The following is a 19,879-nucleotide window of genomic DNA, read 5'->3' as shown; positions in this document are numbered from 1 at the left end:
GAACTTCTCACTTAAATGATTCATTAATCTTTTTAAAGAAGCTTTTTTGAGAGCATCTAGAATATTCCAAGCACTGGTCTAAGCTGTGGAGATTAGCAGTAAAAAGATAGACGTTGTCTCAGCCCTTATGCTGCTTACACTCTGTTGGGGTTACAGGCCAGTAAAGAGACAATCGCATCATTCTGTGACAGGGATTTTGGTTGGAGAGAACAGGGTTGTAAGGATCTAGAGAAAGGGCACCTGGAAAAAGAATTGCCAGAGAAATCTTCTTGAGGAAAGTGACATCCAAGCTGAGACGGAAGAGGAGAAATTAGCCAGGCTGATTGGGATAGTGATCTAGGCAGAGGATCAAAGCCCAGTGTTTTCAAGGCATTGAAAGCAGCTCTGGATGAATGAATGGGCCAGACAGGGTGGAGTGGGGACAGATGAGGCTGGGGAGCAATTAGGACCCCAGTTGTGCAAGGTCACAATTGGGGGAGGGGCCATTTTGGGGAGCCAGAGAGGTCTTTGAAGTGTTGGTTTGAGGTGCCTATAGGTATCCAAGTAAGATTTCCAATAGGCAGAGCCTGCATTGCCAATTAACAAAGCATTTGATTTCGTTTTTGGGCTTTTTGTTGGTTTGTTTGCTTTTGTTTTTGTTTTGTTTTTTCTGAGATGGAGTCTTGCTCTGTTTCCCGGGCTGGAGTGCAGTGGTGCAATCTTGGCTCACTGCCACCTCTGCCTCCTGGGTTCAAGTGATTCTCCTGCCTCAACCTCCTGAATAGCTGGGACTACAGGCACCCGCAACCACGCCCAGGTAATTTTTATATTTTAAGTAGAGACACAGTTTCGCCATGTTGGCCAGGCTGGTCTTGAACTCCTGACCTCAGATGATCCACCTGCCTCAGCCTCCCAAAGTGCTGAGATTACAGGCATGAGCCACCGTGTCCAGACAGCATTTGATTTTGAAAGTTAGTAGCTAAATTTAATTAAGAGGTAGCTCAATTCCTTGAGATTCCTTGGCTAGTTTATTAGAAATTTCTTTTACTTATCTCTTATTACTAATTTATAATTCACTTAGTTCTATATCTGTAACTCCTTTTCTCAACAAATTTCAGAATTATGTGCTTAAAAATATTTTATTGATGAGTTAAGTACTCATTTTTAATTTTTTTGTACTTTTTTTGACTATAAGTTGATATAATTTAAAATGTTGTGGCCTGCCATAAGAAGTGCAAAATCGAGAATATAAAATAGGTTGTAGCATTACATTAAAAGAGTCGATTCTGTGGAAGTTTAATTCCCCATGCTTGTCAAAAGTTGTTAAAACATTGCTAGCCTCTTTTGAATAGAAAATGTGGGCAGACATGTACTAATATATCAAAAAATGACACTTTGTCAAAGAAGGCTTTCATGGAAGAATGTTCTGAATAAAATGTTTTCTTTTAAAAAGAACTCAACCTGTTTAACATTCCAAAGCAAACACAAAAGAACACAGAATGCCTGAACTCACTGCCAGTCACAACAGTTAGTTTCATTTACCCTTTAATACTTTTTTTATATTCCAAAAATTGTTCCCCAAAAGAATTATCAGTTTTATTCCATGATAACCCTGGCTTGAAGTAAAATAAAAGTAGCTCTGACCCTCCTCAAAATGGATTCTTTTCAGACTTACTAGCACTTCTAATAGTATGATGATGATATAGTTGGCTATGGCTATGTCTACTGTTAGACTCAATGTAATTATATGTGAAGCAACAATTCCCTTATCTATTAGGAACACTTGCTGCGGTTAACTGCATTTCACTGTCTGACAGATGAAATACAGAATTAAAATCTCAAACTAGTTTCTCAAAGTTTTTTCTTCCCCCAAGTCATTTTAAAATCTTTTAGCCTAGGGGAAGATGGTAGCTGGAAAAGAACGGAAAAACAGATGGCATTTAAAGGTCTGAGCAAGACTTACAAAGCAGATGTGCCTGTATTTTTACCTATTCTAGCTCCTCAAACAGGTCTTCTCTGCTATAATTGCTTTGCAATGGTTCCAATCCTTTGAACCTTCTGAGGGTGTCCGGAGTTAAGATAGTGTTTGATAGTTGAAATGTTAAACTGAAAATCAATAGATAATTGGCTTTGATTACTACCTAATACTGTCTAATCTAAATAGGAGGAATATTTGTGTGTGTTACTCATATTCTTTGCAGAAAACACATTGAAGCCTAGCTTTTGGGTGGGGATATCGTTCATTGGAAGAAACAGAAACAGATGGCAGTTGTGGTAATTGAGATATAGCATTGCTTAAAGGCATCCTGTAATTCCACCTAATAATACTAGTGTGAAAAGGAAAGAAATATTCTGCACAACTTACTTGATGTGTAAGCTGAGTCTGATTTTATAGCCTTATAGCCTGCTCACAATTAAGATGCCCCAAAGGTTGTTGGTGGTGTTGGGGGTAGAGACTGTGCAAAGTTTTGAGCTAATGTCACAGAATGGTGGGAACAAATCTCCCCAACTATAGAGGTTTGTTGGAGAATAGAAAGCCCAGGTTTTAATAAAATATTAGAAAATTCTGCATATATTAGTATTTGTATAAAAGGACACTAAGATTGGGGGCAACAGATTTTAATTACTAATAGTCAAGCCAAATGTGTTACTTTTACCATTTCATTAATTTACACTATTACTGCAAGGGAGAACTATTTTGTTGTTTGTGGTGGTGGTGGAGGTGGGGGTTACAAGCATCTCACCATTGAGAATGCCTTCCTAGCTCTCTGAGATGGGAGCTGAAGACAGTAAGGGGTAGCATTGTGGATTTAGGCTTTGAGTCTTGCCTCTATAACTTACAAATTATACGTATAAATTATGTATGCCTTAGTCTCTCCAAGCCTCACTTCATTCATCTGTAAAATGGGCTGAATACAATTTTATTAGGTATTTAGTTCAGTGCCTAATACGTATTCAGTACCTAATAAATGGTAGCAATCATCATTAATAGACAAATGTGCACAGCTTAAAAGTTTTTCCCATCAAGCACACTAAGGATTGTAGGACATTCATGGATATAGTTTTTCACTGCACCAGGAAATCCCGTCCAAATGGATACAAGAGTGTTTCAGAATATCCTCAGAATCCATAGACCAGGAAACATTGTTATATATCACTACTCACTATGTAAACTGTTTGTTTAAATACAAGTTAAAAGCAGAACTTTTCCTTGAAAACACCTTCTGGTTACATTTATTGGACTGACTCATAAGAAATTTTATCACACTGATTGTTACACACTTATAAATCATTTGCTAAAAGCAATGGTTTCTCCTAAATGTATTAAGTCCAAAATAATTTCTAAAACTTACATCGCTTTAAAGTTTAAACAATCATATCCTTAGCTATGAACTATTATTCCTGGAAGGTTAAAGTATATATCCTACGTGCAAAAGAAATGTCAAGGACATATCAATATTTGATTTCATTACACATTAGCTATGCCAGAGACCCTGCAGTCCTGCCTAATGTAAACAGCTCACTAGGAGTCCACAACAGAAACCAACAAAAGATGCAAATTGATCCTGCTGTATTTTAATATTAATATTTTACAGCACTTTTTGAACTATTTTATAAATTAATTAATTTCAAAATGGATGAGGCAGTAACATTGAACTTTAGATAATTATGTTTAAATTAAATATAAGCATTTAAAATAATCATTTTAATTAAATACAAGGCACAGGCAGCTAATCATTAAAAGTGGAATTGGTAACTTGAGATTTATCATCCTGAAACCACTTGTACCACATTTCTAATGAGTTCTTTCCTCTACTTAAATGAAGGACTAAATTTATTTCCCCAATGTGGCAGCTAGTAAAAGATGACCGTTTCTCAGGTCATGGTTGTCAATTTGATGTTGAATCGGAGTAAAGAAATCTGTTTTGCTATACTTGCTTTGATCCAAAAACAGTATTTACTATTTGCTAATCCATTTCCAACTTACAGTACTTTAGTTCTATGAAAACCTAACAAAAGCCCTAGTAACTGAAATAGCATTTACTACTGCAACCGAAAATAGTTATATTTTGTAAAGGAAATTGATGCTTTTTATAGAGGAGACTCCAAGGAATAAAATCTAAATAATTTTGTGATTAATTTTTTTTAAATTTCATTACAACTTTAAGAACGAGGAATAACACTCAAAACAACATCCTTTTATAAATTATGGATATGTATACTCTATATTTGTAACAATATACATATACACACACATAAACAAATTTGTATGTTTTTAAAAAACCATCAACTAGTTTTTCTAAAGCAATGTCATTATCATTTAGTATAAACTCTGACAATAAATGTTTGTAAAGTAAGTGAATACATAAGTGATAAATTTTATAGAATGTCTTTTAAAGGGCTCTCTCTTAAAATCATTTTTTGTTAGATCTTACCTTCTACTTTAACCTTCTCCATTGAAAGAGCTGATAAAGCTGAAGTGCATCTACTCACAGCTTTGAAGACTGTGTTTTTCCCTTATCTGTTGCTTTCCTGTATTCTAGAATTAGTACAAATGTTAAGAATCTAAAAGAGAGCATAACCTGTGGTGACTGAAAGGGCAATTTAAAGGCCAGTTTGTATGTTTTGTTCCTTGAACTAAATACCTGCAATTACTGATTGTCACATTTTTCTTCTGTTGTAAAAACTGAACTAATTGAAGGTATTACCCTTAGGGGACAAGCTCTACAGTATAATGAATGTTGAGTGCCCTCTTGAGTTTAGCATTTTAATTATTTATAATTATAATGATTTCTGTTTATTTGAGAACTTTGGAAATAATTCTAGTTTATCAAACAAATTGAGAAACAGAGTAGTTGAGGCTTTATATTGTAATGTTTCATACCAAGGTCAGCAGGCTAATGGATATGCCAAGAAGTTCTCACGAGCAAAGGAGCCAGTTTTCTGGACATAACTGATATATGCCATGTCCTAAAATAGCTGGATGTGCTTTTTGCTACCCACTCTCTGATTTATCTATAACTATGTGGACAATATTGGGGTTGTGAGGTGAAGAGTTGACAAGAACACAACTGGAAGAAATTGGAAATAATTTATGAAAGTATGTTAATCAGAGAGGAGACAAAATAGACTCAGTAGCTGGCTATTAGCCAAGTGTATAAATTTTTAAGACCTGTTCCTTTACTTGAAAGAGATTTTGTGTGTGTGTGTGTGTGTGTGTGCGCGCGCGCGTTTTGTACCCTAAATATATTTGCATATAATGGATCCAAGTAAAAGATGGGTTTCTAGGCCATTATGGACCAAAATAATTTTTTTGTCAACTGCAATTGGATATATATTAGTGAAATGATGTATTAGGGTTCTACAATCTGTTTAGATGTCATATACACTCTTGAAAGTAGCCTGAAATAGTAATTAAATATTACTTTTAAAAAAGAGCTTGGCATTGCTCTGTTTCATTTTTCTCATCTCTTTCTTTTTTTTCATCCCACTAATACAGCACTTTAGTTTTAGAGCAAAACATGTACTCTGCAGCTAGAGAATCAGAATTACTGGTAGCTTATATTCAACTTAGGAAGCAGCAGCAACTGCATAATATATCCAAATAGTAGCAAAGGTAAGAATGATTGAAATAAATAATCATATGACTATCAGCAGGTCTTGAGATACGCAATACATAACATTTTTAAGGAGAGTAACTTTAACCACTCTCACCTAAAAGTCTCAGCAGCCAGATTGGAAACAAGGTTCTGCTATACAAATGTTATTGAAAAGTCCATATGGGCAGCTCCCCGTTTCGTAGCCCATCTCTGATCAAGGGAAATTAACAATTACATATTCCAGGGTTAAGCTCAAATATGATTCCTGCTCTTCCCATGTAAATTGTTCAATGAAGGGACTGGAAGTACCATGAAAAAAGAAAAAGAGAAAGAAATGTTCTTATCATCCACAATATACTTCTCCTTCCAACAGCAAATCTAACCACAGCTGGGAAAGGGCAGCAAAAAGAAACAAACAAAAAGACTCATTGGAAAATCACTTTGCCTCCGTGTCCACCCCCAGGTGCTAAAGCAAGGGACAAACCAAAAGGACAGCCAGCAGGTGAGGAGAGGCCATGGAATACCCGCCAACAAGATAATCATCGCTGGAATAATAGGGACCTGTCTGAATGTAGGTATGTGTGCCGAAGATTTCTGCATGCTCTCGCAGTCCGTTATCTGGCATTCCCTACCTTCATCCGTGTTATATACCTGCCATCTCCTCACTCACAGTCACTCGGAAGCCCCTGGTGGCCTTCTAGCAGGAGGTCTTTCTCCTCTCTTGAGTTTCTAAAACACTGTACAAAATCACTTTAAACTGCCCCCGCTCTACCCTCAGTGTTGCCCATATTGAAACCTTCCCCGTCACTGAAATGGATTCTTTTTTCAAAACAAAAATTTTATTTATTTTCTTTTGTGTGTGTTGTTTTTTGTTTGTGTGTGTGTGTTTATTTTTGGCAAGCTGCAGTTATCATGAAACTGATTCTTATTTCCTAAACACAGAGATGCTTTGTCTTTCCTGTTCGTATTATCTGAAATATCTTTCCCAACTACTCTTTAATAGTTTTAGGTCTGTTTACTCTCGAAGGCGAAACAAAGTCAAAGTCCACCCACATCACAACAATCTTGCCGATGTCCGTATCCCCATTATTTCCCTTCTTCCAAACTTCTGTAGAACTTGTTGTATACCTCCTCTGACATTTGTTGGACAAGCTCTATCGTGCTTTTTATCCATATGTGCATATATCCTGTGTCCTTGGTGTAACAACTGTTTCTTTCTGGAAAAGACAGGATCTGTTGTGTTTTTGTATACCAGAATCCAAGAAGAGGGGAAACCAGCATGTCATTAGCTGCTGTGATGGAGTGAGGCAGCACAGGGAAGTGGCTCAGAGCATGGACTCTGGAGTTAGACTGCCTGCGTTTGAGATCCTGCTCAACCAATTACTAGCTGGGTGATCTTGGCAAGGTTTTTTGTTAAAACTGTTAAGCCTTAATATCTTTAAAATAGGAATAATAATACTATGCATTTCATTGAGTTGTTGTGATTAAATGAGTTGATTAGAACAATATCTGACACACATTAAACACTCAAAATTATTACTTACTACTGTGTCAACAGTAATATCCCATCTTAATTTTCTTCATAATGCTGTAAAATATATGGCATTCTTCCCATCCTCAAAACAGAAACATTGTGTCCCTGGATAAAAATAGTAAAGGAAGCAGAATCAGAACTAAAGTTTCTGGTCTTAAACCCTAGGCTGTATCATTCTGAACATTGTCTCACACACATGTGCATAGTGACCAGTTGCTATTAATAACAATAAAATTTATTCCTCGCCAGCCACACACGGTGGCGTGTGCCTGTAGTCCCAGCTGCTCAGGATACTGAGGCAGGAGAATGGCTTGAGCCCAGGAGTTTAAGGCCACAGTGAGCTGTGATCGCACCACTATACTTCAGTGTGGATGACAAAGTAAGACCCTGTCTCAAAAAGAAAAAAATTAATCTTTTCTGTTCTTATAGTTTTAAACTAAAGTATGCTGAGATGTCACTGTTTTATATTAAAAAATAATCAGAAGATGAAATGTTTCCACTTAACTGTAAATACCTTTTTTTAGTGGACTAATTCAAATGGGATGGAGTCATAACTACATTTTTTTGTCTAACTCAGAGGCTGAAATGCAACTCAACAAGTATTTTATGTTCTGAGGCACTGAAGGAAAAGGAAGGAGAAAAACCAAATGGTTATTCCTACCCTAGGGTATTTTAAATCTGGGTGACTCAGTAATGGAAACACAGCAGAAACACCGAACACAATTTAACCACTCATTCCTAGGTTCACTGTGAGATTGATCCTTTTGCTGTCCCTCCCTCAGCCTGTGTAATAGTGCAGGTTGGATACAGTATCAGTGTCTATAAAAAAATAGCATTTCGGGATTTGGTGGAATATGCCATTTAAAAGTAAGCTATTTATATGAAGTAGTTTTAAAAGTATTTTATTCTATTTGAAAGTGTTTTGGAGAATTTACAAAGACCTTGGTTAAATGGAACATACCAGCCTCTCTTGGAATCACTTTATCGTCTAGAAAATCATTAAGTCTTGTTCTTGTTACTTGCAAAATTCCTTGGCTGCTGCTGTTTCTTTGTGCATCGGAAGTTCTGAGCGCTGTGCTGGAATGTGGCAGATGACTGATAAATCCTTAGATTATTGGTAAATATTTTACCACCCTACTGATACATTAAGTATACTGTGCCCCCCAGCCCAACACGGAATTCCAGAGTCGCTTCATGCTCTCAGTAGACCTAAGGAAAGTACCTTTAGTGAAGATGACTAAGACTAGGGATTAGAAGGATGAGCAGTTTTGAACACTAAACCTTATTCTAGGTATTTTTACTTTATTATTTTTATTTTTTAATTTTTTAATATTTTTAGAGATGGGGTTTCGCTGTGTTACCCAGGCTGATCTTGAACTCCTGTCCTCAAGGGATCCTCCCACCTCAGCCTCCCAAGTAACCGGATTATAGGCAGGAGCCAGCATGCCTGGGTTAGGTTTTTAACTTTACACACATCATTTCATGTAATCCTCAAATAACTCTATGAAGTAGGCGTTGTTGTCCCCATTTACCAACAAGGAAGCTAAAATCCAGAGAGTTTACCTAATATATTTAAAAATCACAAAGCTGGTGAGAAAGAATTTCTGGTGCAAGTCTAATCCAAAGACCAAACCAACGACGAGCAGTCATGGGGGTGAAGTGAGTGCCAGGTTCAGCGTCCTAAGGCAGGTACTCTGCTCTGACATTGACGTCAAGTTGCCTCAGGCATTAAGATGAACTTCCTCATGCTTCAGTTTTCTCATTTCACTTGATATTACTATGAAGATCAAGATATTTTATTTGTGAAATAGCTTTGAAATGATCAGAAGTGCTATAAATATTAATTATAGTTGGGTTTGGTAAATACAAACATTGAAACAAAACATCCCCGAAGGATTTGAAAACCCTGGCAGGTGATGGGGAGGAAGTGGAAGTAATAACATGAAACAAAGACGAAAGATGTAGAAACCCCATGCTCGTGCAGATATTCTGGGAGCAAATCTAGACAAGATTGCCCCTAGTGACCTAGCACTGATGCTGACCCAATGCTATGCAGTTCTCAGTTACTAAGTGGCAGTTACCCTTATATATTAGATCATATTTTAAAATGTAGGTATAATGGCCATGATCGCTAAACCAAGGACTGGACATAGGACAAAACATTAAACATCAGAACTGTTGCATATGGAGCCCTGTACCTTGTATAAGGAACAGTTGTATGGCAAGCTCTTCATTTGGAGCATTAAGAGTAATGCTATCCATCCATACGTCGTTTTAAAAGTACATTGCACCTCCTAGCATCCCTGAAACACCCCAGGAACCTCAATGGGATACAGGCTGGTGCTTCTTGGAACAATCTCTTTAACAGTTTTTCAGAGGAATTAATGACACTTCAAGTTACGGCTGATGACTGGTTTTGACCTTGTAGATGTTGAAGGGAAGTAAATGTATTTGATGAGTTATTAAGCACATGCTTCAGTTATTATGATAGTAAAAACAGCTCAGTCTTATAAAACTGTGAGGCGCTTTCTGTTTCTTAGCACTTAATTGCATTCCTACCGAGTTTAGATAATGTCATTAATCTCAGCATGTGACATAGTATATTTATTTAGATTTAAGAAAATTACCCAAATTTCTTTCTGTTCTTTTGTTTACACTTATATAAGCTTATTTCAGAATTACTTACTCGATTTTTTAAGAATTGTATTTTAACTCAAATGAGAACAGACAACTTAACCAATACTTTAGACGACATTTTAGAAGTCAAAAAGAAGTTAAGAAACCAGTTTTAGATGTCCTTTGTCAAAGCCTGCCTAGAGGAGGCCCCTGCTTCCAAGATATACTGCTGAGATGGAGAATCTGTGATCCATTGCTCAATTTCATCTGGCCAATTTCAACTGTCAAGTATTTCTAAAAATATAGGCCTATGACAATAACACATTGGACTTTGTTCATAGCCTTCTTAGTATTTGCAGTTTATCATTATTGTTAATTATTAAGCATTTTGATGGCAGGATGGGTTGCAAGAATAATGATCACAGTCACACAGCAACAAATGGCTAATTTAGGGGTATAGTCCTCAGTTTCAAAGGTATTTTGTAAACTGTAAGTCACTATACAAATATTATTTATAGGAATAATTTTTATAATACCAAATTATGTTTTTCTGCAAGATAGTGAAACATAATAGAGAAAAAAATCCTACATATATTACTTTAAAAGTATTCATGAGCATGTGTTCTTCTACATATAACAGGATGACTGTGAGAAGACTCATGAGAATTATAATAATATCTGCTCTTAATAAAGTACCTGCTGTATGCCTGACACTTTAAAATGGATCATTCTTAGTCTTCAGAACATTACTGCAAGGAGATTTTGTGATCTTCTTATACAGCTGAGAAAACTGCAGCTAAGATAGGTTCATAAGTAGATTAGTAAACTAATAAGTCGTAGAACCACAATTCAAACCCAGATCTTTTAGACCCCATGCTCTTCAACTATAAGAGAAGCTAGGAGGCAAGGAGTGAAAAAGAAAAACTCTCAAATAGAAGCAATGATTGACAGATAAATTAATTAATTAGTTAATTAATATTAGCTACCATTTATTAACAGGCCAGGTACTGGGTTAGGTGCCTTAGGGACCTTAAATTCATTATCCTAGTAAACAGCTCAAAATAATTCATTCATCTCAGATTTTTCAAATAAATTAGAAATTAATATTCTTATTTGCCTTATGAGATGTTTAACATTCAAAGACATTGAGTAACTGACACAAAATGGCACACCTGGTGAAGAGCAGATCTAAGTTACCAATTCAGGTCTTGTCAAGTTCTAAAAATCCATATTCTTTCTATTAAATAATATTACATGCTAAAATATGTGTCTTATTTATACAATAAAGACTCTGGACTACTGTGTACTTACCTTTTTTTCTTTTAACTTTTTCTTGGGATGATTTCAGTTGTATTTGAAACTTACCGAGCTTTATGATATTAAGGAACTTTCAGATAGTTAGTATTGGTTTGACGAATATGGACTGGTTTGTGTTTATTCTAATGCTTCCCATGATTTCTGAGACAGATTTTTACATTATAAATCTCATGTGTTCAATTTGTATTTCATAGTCTACAATTTCACTAAGAACTTTTAAAATGAAAGAGAATGTATTAAACTCAGGAAAACTGCCTCACATATGTAAATTGTTGCTCTGAAATACCACAAGTCACAAATACAACTGAATAGCTTTCATTCTAATCATATAAGAAGCCTAGAACAGCATTTTTTGTTTTTTGTTTTTTGTTTTTTTTTGAAATGGAGTCTCCCTCGTCGCCCAGGCTGGAGTGCAGTGGCGTGATCTCGGCTCACTGCAAGCTCCGCCTCCCGGGCTCAGGCCATTCTCCTGCCTCAGCCTCCCGAGTAACTGGGACTACAGGTGCCCGCCACCACACCCAGCTAATTTTTTGTATTTTCAGTAGAGACGGGTTTCACCGTGTTAGCCAGGATGGTCTCGACCTCCTGACCTCGTGATCCACCCGCCTCGGCCTCCCAAAATGCTGGGATTACAGGCGTGAGCCACCGCGCCCGGCCTTAGAACAACATTTTGCAGTCATTCACTAAACAAGTGTCCATTGACAGCCAACTATTTTTATAGTATTGTGCTGGGGACATTGGCCCATAGTAATTCAAAACCCCCTGCCCTCAAAGAACTTTACAAATTCATCAAGGAGAAAAGGCAGGGTAACCATTAAATAACAAAAGCCAAAGTTACATAATATTGCAATGGTGAAATTAAGCACGCTTTAAAAAAAAGAGTGCTCCAACTTCATGGCTGGAGGTGCTGACTATGGGTTGAAGTGGTCAGAACGACTCCAGAAAGGAAGGTAACTGGATCAGCAGAGAGGATGGACAGCACTGGTCAGGCAGGTGCAGGTGGTGCAGGTGGCCAGGAAGCAGATGCATTTATTGTTCTGAAGGTTTGTGCAGGGGAACTGGAGAAGACTGGAAAAGGAAGTGAGGCCAGACAGCCAAAGGCTTTGATTTTAGCTAAAGACTCTGGCCTGTGGCCTCCAAGTGATGGGGAGTTGTTGGACACTTCTGAGCAGGGGACTGACATCATTAAAGTAGTCCTTTAAAAAAGATTAATCTGGCAGGACTAGGCAGGATGGATTAGTGGAAAAAGAACAGGACCAAAGAAACTACTGCAATAATTCAGGTATAAGGTGATGAGGTTCTGGGCAGAAGTGACAATAGGAACAGAAGGAAAGAAATAAATGTAAGAGATAGTGCAAAGGAAGACATGACAGAAGGTGATGACTAGATGTGGGAGGAGAACAGACAAAATACACTAATTTTAAATCCTATTTGGAAACTTTTATAGTTTATAACGTGTATAGAGTTCATGAGACATTATATATAATATTCCTGGCCTGAGATGTCATTGGATCCAAGGAAGATGTTGCTTTTACTCGACGTAGCATTTATTTTAGCAAAATCTAAAGGAAACTGCTGCATTTTAAGAGATAATAAATTCTATTATAAAAATTACTGAGAGAATAATTTTATCTTTATGTCACAATAATAATAACTGCAGTTACAGAATGGCAGCACAATTAGATGAAAATTCAGCTAAACAATGTTTCATTTACCTCCAAAATTCTATTTTATTAATTTAGCTGTTGTTATATTTTCTACCAAATTGGCTTTTTTAAAGTGTGAATTAATTAAGTCTAGACTGGATTATTTTCCGAAATATGTTAACATGATTTTCCAGTAACTTGGGGGTTTTTGTGTCTTCATTTTAGGAATAATTCCACTGTCTTCAATATATCTTTGTATAATAATTACATTACTTTCCAAGTAGAAAAATGGAACCGTAGAGAAAGTGATTTTATGATTTATCCGAAGTAGTGTGAGAGGTCAAGAATCTCTTCCTATGGGTCCAGTGGACTATATATTAATAGATTAAAAAAAATTAGAAAACAAGTAATATCATTTTTGATTGCTTATACTTAGTGAAAATATTGAGCGCCAGGCAAATGCAACCTTCTTCCCTAACTAACACACACACACACACACACACCCCATTGCATTACATATATAATATATATAATACAACTTCAGGAAGCAAGTGTCATTTTAGAATTACTTAGATGCTGTTTTTAATGCATCAGGTAAAACGTATCGTGGTTTCTAATATTAATTCATTCTCTACTTAGCATTGTTAAAAATATTTATGATCTAGTGTAGAGCAAAACATATTGTTATCCATTTTCCCAGCTTTGATATAAAAGCATTCTTCAGTTGTTTCCTAAGGAGAAATGTTGTCAAAGTTTGATGGTAATTTATGTTGTCAGTCCATTAAGTTGATTTTATGGCAGCCAACACAACTATTGTCCATTTATGAGAAACCCGAGGACCACTCTAGGTCTCCACGAAGGCTGTTTGATACCTGCCCTCTCATATCGCTGACCTTGAGGGGAGTTGAGTTTGGTAATTTATGGCAAACACCATCTAGGAAGACCCATTTGCAAGATTCACTGTCATTTAGTGCTAAATGATCATTGCTGAGTCCAGAGACGATCTGAGCTCCTGACAGAGCAATCCCATAAAAAATATTGCCTACCCACCCAGGTGTCCTTTCCAATTATCTGGAGTAGAAATTAATACTTTTAAAAGCTGCTAGTTTTTGAAAGGTTATTACAATTTATTCCAGCGGTTTCTTTTGCACATTATGATGAATTAGTTTATTACACCATTATTTTCCATGTCAGCTTTTTAGAAGATTGAACCATAATGTTGAAACATTAGTGTGAATGGCAAACATACTATTTTACAGCTGAGTAATATATTTCTTTGAGAAAAATGTGCTCAGTTTTTAATAACAGGTAATTTTATGTTTATGTTCCCTAATGCTGTTGTCAGATATTATTTATTTCTTTTCGGTAAGAACTAGAGAACTTCCTTTTAAAATGTTAATGGTGCATTAGACAGATTTTAGAGTCATAGTAAGAATATATTACTGAAAAATAGAAAATATAAATTGTAAGTGTTTTTCCCTGAAAGCTAATATTTTCTAAGGTTTTCTTGACACCGATTTAATATATAGTTACTTCCAGGGAGAATCATACTTCTTTCTCAATATTTTCTCTAAATATAGTTGGGTGAGGGGGGATTTCTAATTCATTTTTCTGAGATCTCAAGTTTTTCTTTAATGAAACTTCTTTATCTTAAATGACTGGCTTCATATGTCATTTGGAAGTATTTTGTAAAATAATATGAATTAGCACTTTGATAGAGATTTATTTTAGTCGTTCTCCATTCAATGTCTACTAGGATACTGAGAAAGTATTAGTAATTTCCTATTTAACCAGGTATTAAAAATAATCATGTTGTCGACAAAGATTGATTAGAAGTATTCTAAAAGGTACCCTGTATACCATCTTCATTCATACAGCAAATGCACGCCTATTGCATGCCAGGCATCATACAACTGTGTGGAGTTGAGACACATCCATAACAACATTCTAGAAATGCAATCTTTTTATTCCTCTCACAATTATTTTTATTCCTACAGTTTTTAAAAATGTAATGCAGCTTTACAAAATTCTGAATCTTGTGTAAACTGAGCATGTAAACAAATGCAGTAACACTTCAGAAGTTTTACATTTGCTACCTCCAATCCAACAAGTACTTGCCAAAGGAAATACTGATTTTTGTTTTCTCGTCAAACACATTTGTTTCTTTAGCAAATGTTTGCAATACTGAAGTATTTGTTTTTATTGATATACGACTGGAACAAATGTTAGTTTTAGCAGAATTAAGATTCAAGACATTTCACAAATTTTTCCCATTGTGCCAGAAAATTTTTTTGTTAATGTCTTAGGCTTCAACGAGTTCCAAGTTTCTTTTCCAATTTATATTGAAATCTAACATATACACAGGAAAACGTATACATTGTAAGTGTACAGCTCACTGGATTTCCACAAGGTGAGCCCACCTGTGTAACTAGCACTTGGATCAAGCAACAGAAATCACCAGCATCCAACAAACACTTCTATGTCCCCTTCCAGTTGTCACCTCCCAGCCCTTGCAACCACTCTCCTGACTCATGACACTATAGATTAGATTTTCCTGTTTTTATGAACTTGATATAAACATAGTCATAACTTCTGCTTGGTATAATGTTTTTGGCATTTATTTACTTGGTTGGTTGTGGTTATACTTTGTTCTCATTGTTGCATAGTACATTCCATTGTTTAAATATATTTTACTTACCCAGCCTACTATTGATAATCACTACCTTGATTCTAGTTTGGGGTTATTGCAAAAAAAAGTGCTACTGTGAGCATTATTATACATGACTTTTGGCAAAATATGAAAGCACCTCCGTTGGGTCTATTCCAAGGAGTGGAATGGCTGGGCCACAGAATAAATAGAAGTTCAGCTTTCATAGATATGGCCAACCAGTTTTCATGAGTTACTGGTAGTCTCACAGTTACTAGTTATTTTCCTTTGGACTTCAGGCTTAGACATAACTGGGAAGAATTGGGTAAATAACTTCTAGGTTTCTCTCAGGCCTAAAATTCTGTAATTCAGTACTTGTTTACAGTGGAGAGCATTGGCATAGATTTCAACAAAAGGCAGATAATGAGAATCTGCTATTTGGTTTTCTACTATATTTCTCTATTTGCATTTGCATCTGGATTTGACTGTTAATAAACATGTGAAGTCACATTTTATGATAAATAAATGAGATTACAGCACTGAATGCAGAAAACGTGAGAAGTTTTTTCTTTTGCCCAATTATGTGCTTCCCTGTAATACAGAACATTTTTTGCCAGGCTGATGGTAATAACTAGCTAAATGCAATGCCTTCTCTTCAGGGTTCCTGGTTATTCTCACTGGAGCAGAGCAGGAACTGTGTGTATGCACGGTATTTTGCAAAGAACAATTCCTCAATACATTTTGGTTGAACGTATTTATCCATTTTGTCAAATGGTTTTTTAAGAGCTTTGGGGATTGCATAGAATCCTAGCTCTGCCAACTGACTTTTGCCAAGTGCTTCCTCTCCCTTAGCCTCATTTTCTTGGTCTGTTATGTGGAAAAAATAATAGTCCCTGCCTCCCAGATCACTGTGAGAACAAAATGACATAGCAAACATGAAGCACTTCACACATGTTAATAATAATAAATAAAGTCTACCCATGATAAATACTCAGTAAGTATTGGGTGGTGTTATAGATGTTTTTCAATTTTAAGATGAATATTCTTCCAACCTTTGCCTAAGATACTAAAGATTCTGCTGCTCATAATTTATGCGTAGACAGACATGCTATATAATCAACTAGTATCTGACAATTAGATTTTATTCTTTCTTTTATTAATATTTCCACAAATATTTGTTGAGCACCTTCTATGTCCTATGCACTATGTAAGATACAGGGATTCCACCAGAAACAGTTCAGACACTGTCCACAGGCATGCAAAGCTGTTGAGGCTTGCAAGTCCACAGACAGTTACAGTGCCATGGGAGCAGGCATGAAGGGAGGATGCAGACACAATGAGTTTGCACAGGGGAGGCGCTCCTTCACTTCAGGAAGGTTTCCTGAAAGAAGTGACAGCTCCATTGACAGCTGATGGATGCAAAGGAGTTAATCAGGTTAGGGAGAAGTAAGGGATGTACAGAAACAAGAATGCAATAGGCAGAAGAGGCAGCATTAGAGAACAGGAAGATTTCAACAAAGCCTGAAGCTTAGAAGCCTAGGTATGGGAGGTGATGGGGGAAGGAAAAGTGTCAGAAAGAAACAGGTAATGCTAAAAAAGCAAGCATTAAGGTTTTATAGGCTGAACTCTTGGACTTGGTACTTTATCCTGAGGGTAGTTAGAAGCCACTGATGGTTTCATTATTTTTAATTTGTAAATTAAAGTATGATTGGCAAATAGAAATTTTATATATTTGTGGTCTGTGTAATATTTTGATGTATGTATACATTGTGAAACGATTAAATCAAGCTAATTAACTTATCACCTCACATATTTATCATTTATTGTTATAAAAACATTTAAGGTCTACTTTCTTAGCAGTTTTTGAGTGTACAGTACACTGTTATGAACCATAGTCACCACACTGTGCAATAAATCTCCCAAACTTATTTCTCCTATCTAACTGAAACTGTACCATTTGACCAACATCTTTCCATCCCCCTGCAACTCCCAGCCCCTGGCAACAACCATTATACTCTCCGATAAGCCATTAAATGGATTTAAATGTGAGTGTCTTGATCAGATGTGTATATTAGGAGCAAAGTAAAGAATGAATTGAATGGGAATGAGACAGGAGGCAGGAAGACCAGTTAAGAGGTTGGGGCAGTAAACAGAGTAGAAAGTTATACTGGTCTGAATTCAGGTCTCAGCAATGGGAACAGGGAGAAGAGGATGGGTAGAAAGTAGAAAGTATCACACTTGGGAATCTAGGATGGTACCTGTAATTCCATCCTGAACAGTGGAGTGGATAGTCATGGTAGTCATGGAAGGAAAAGCTGCAGAAGGAAGAGAAGGTGAGGGGTGGAAGACAGTGTATTTCACTGGGCATGTTAAGGTTGAAGTGCCTGTTATTATCTAAATGCAGAAGACATGTAAGTGTTGAATAAATAGCGTTGAGTTCAGGTGAGAAATCTTTTATGAAGATGTAACTAACATGGTAATTACAGCATCCTTGGACACAGAACAGGTTGCTGAAGCAGAGCTTGGAGCGAGAGGAGAAAGGCCTATAACAGAGCCCCGAGGAAAGGCCATATTTAAGATAATAAGTGGAAGAAGAGAAACTTCAAAGGACACTGAGAAGGAATAGCTACAAAGGTGGTAGGAAAATGTGAAGAGGGGATTATCATGATGACCACTGAGATGAAATATTTCTAGAAGAAGGGAATGAATGGTCAATAGTGCCAGATGCTGCCAACATGTGAAATAAGCTGGATATCAAGAAGTGTAACACCAGATTTGTCAAAAAGGAGATCTGTGGCAACTCTGCTTAGAAGAGGCTGGCTTTGAGCAAACCAGGGTACAAATAATAAGTGGAACCACAACTAAAAGTTGATGAAATTCCAGGTAAATGTGATTCCTCAACAGCATACTACATAGTTATATATTTAAGTGAGTTACACTATCTATTGTCTGTTAAATACATATATTTAAACTTAAGTACAACTACAAAATACATACCAGTTTTGATCACAACAGGTTTTCCATCACTGTTTTGACATTTACCTTTGAATCATGCATACGTTCTTTAGAAGAATATGAATTTTATGCCCCAATCCAATTGTTAGAAATTTGCCTCGTGGTGAAACTCAGCTGCAGATTCTGAAGAACCAGGAATGGGATGATGGAGAAAATCCTCTTTGGAGAAATTCCTTTTGGAGATTTTTTGTTAATTTGGGAAAGAATAGGATGTGGAAGCTTAGTGTAGAGGGATTCCACATGGAAGGAAAGGTCTTGTCCTTGAGTGAAAAGAGTCAGACTCAGAGAATAGACTCCTTGGAAGAAAAGTCGGTGATTCATTATTGTGAGTTAAGAGAAGACATGCTATAAATCACAAGCAGGGGAAACACGGTTCTGCTTTCTCTGCCCTGTTCCACTGTTGAAAATTAATTTTCCTCAGGATTTTTTTTTTCCTGGTGGCTGTTACAGTATCATCCACCCAGACTAGCTTATTCATCTCTGCAGACAGTTCCTGTTGGTGCACCAAGGTAGAAGCCTAGCAAATTAGTTTAGGGGATTGTAGGAACTCTATGTGAAAGCACTGCTTCCATTTCAATCTATAAATGTAGGGTGTGTTTATTACCACATTTCACACGAAGCCCAAGCTAGGTCAGTATGTGATATTTGTGTTTAGAAGAGATTCGAAGGGATAGTGTTTGGGTAATTTTCCATTAAAAAATATATATTATGTCACTTAGGTGTGTGATATAATGAGTCCCTTCATGAACTCTGCATCGTCACAGGGTGGTTTTGTTGCTTCAAGGGTAGTTGAGGTCAACACTGTAATTTTATCTGTTTTATGGAAAGGGAAAGTCAGAATTTGTAAGTCATTTGCCTAAGTACACATCTGGTAAGTAACAAGACCTGGATTCAAAACCAGGTTTTTTCACAGCAGCCTGGTAGGAACTGAAGAGTAGTGTGCTCGTCTTTTTTTCTTTTTTTCTCTTTTTTCCAAGTTTTGAATCCATTGGCTTGATTAACAGAAGACTAATGTTTTTGTTTTCTAATTCTACCACGGACTTCACTTTACTCTCTATTCTTTTTCTTCTTTCTTCTTTATATTTATTTGTATCCTACTATTTATATCTCTGCAGGCCACTTAAAATTGGCATAGGGGATGAATAAGAGGACACTTTATTAAGTCGCAAGATAATGTAGTCATTAACAAAATTTGTATCATAATAAAATACGATATATAAGAAGTAGAGTTAAATACATTAGCATTAAGCACGAGAGATATTGTTCTGCAAAATAATTAGCATAAATTTGTTCAACAAATACGTCTCAAGCACCTCCTACTCTTAGGGTTCGTCTCTGTGCTGGGTCAATGGCAGTGCACAGAATGCATGGCCTGCCCTCCGGGAGCAGACATTCCAGCTGTGGGTGGGGTGCTGGAGGGGAGGCAGGCAGTCATATGTAACCAGCGCAGTCAGGAAAGATAAGGCAAACTCAAATGGATAGAAGATGCCCAGAGGATGGGAGGAGAGAGGCTGCCTTCTTATGC

The 19,879-nt window shown here is 36.5% G+C and overlaps 1 protein-coding gene across 1 annotated transcript in view; it reads left to right on the top strand.

Moving 5' to 3' along the window:
- Window positions 1-19,879, top strand: part of HS3ST5 (heparan sulfate-glucosamine 3-sulfotransferase 5) — a 281,111-nt gene that overhangs the window by 160,652 nt on the left and 100,580 nt on the right. Inside the window, 1 exon segment of the mRNA NM_001193687.2 lies at window positions 6,043-6,154. The gene's annotated coding sequence lies outside the window, so the exon portion shown is untranslated.

This window comes from Macaca mulatta, chromosome 4 (assembly GCF_049350105.2).
Source record: "Macaca mulatta isolate MMU2019108-1 chromosome 4, T2T-MMU8v2.0, whole genome shotgun sequence".
Taxonomy (NCBI): Eukaryota; Metazoa; Chordata; class Mammalia; order Primates; family Cercopithecidae; genus Macaca; species Macaca mulatta.
Note: the sequence above shows the minus strand (reverse complement) of the source record. Positions and strands in the feature narration are given on the sequence as shown.